Below are 868 nucleotides of genomic sequence, written 5' to 3' on the forward strand. Positions count from 1 at the left end.
TTGGGGGGAGGACGGCTCATAATAATGTCTGGAACGGAGTGAATGGAATGGCATCAAACACATAGAAACCACACGTTTAATGTATTTTATACCATTCTGCCTATTCTGCTCCAGCAATTACCACGAGCCTGTCTTCCCCAATTAAGGTGCCACCAACCTCCTGTGGATACAATATACACTGAGTGTACAAAACATTACATAAAATGATCAAGTGAATCCAGGTGAAAGCTATGTTCTTTTATTGATGTCATCTGTTAAATCCACTTCAATCAGTGTAGATGAAGGGGAGGAGACAAGTTAAAGAAGGGTTTTTAAGCCTGGAGATAATTGAGACATGGATTGTGCATGTGTGCCATTCAGAGGCTGAATGGGCAAGACAAAAGATTTAAGTGCCTTTGAACGGGAGATGGTAGTAGGTGCCAGGCATACAGGTTTGTGTCAAGAACTGTAATGCTTCTGGGTTTTTCACACTCAACTGTTTACCATCTGTATTAAGAATGGTACACTCCCAGAAGAATATCCAGCAAATTTAACACTACTGTGAGAAGTATGGAGTCAACATGGACCAGCATCCATGTAGAACGCTTTCGACACCTTGTAGAGTCCATTCCCTGACAAATTGAGGCTGTTCTGAAGGCAAAAGGGGGTGCAACTCAATAGTAGGAATGTGTTCCTAATGTTTTGTAGGTCTGTATATCAGTAGTATAGAACACACAAAGCTGCCTGAACTGTTATTGGTTGGAAGTCCTTGTCCATGGTCCTGAAATAGTGTCCAGGTCAATGTTGCAGGCTGCATGTGAGATTAAGGGTTAACAGCCTTATAGGAATTTGGTCTATTTGAAGTAAATAACGCATTTCAGTCTTTGGA

This window comes from Oncorhynchus gorbuscha, linkage group LG21 (genome assembly GCF_021184085.1).
Source record: "Oncorhynchus gorbuscha isolate QuinsamMale2020 ecotype Even-year linkage group LG21, OgorEven_v1.0, whole genome shotgun sequence".
Taxonomy (NCBI): domain Eukaryota; kingdom Metazoa; phylum Chordata; class Actinopteri; order Salmoniformes; family Salmonidae; genus Oncorhynchus; species Oncorhynchus gorbuscha.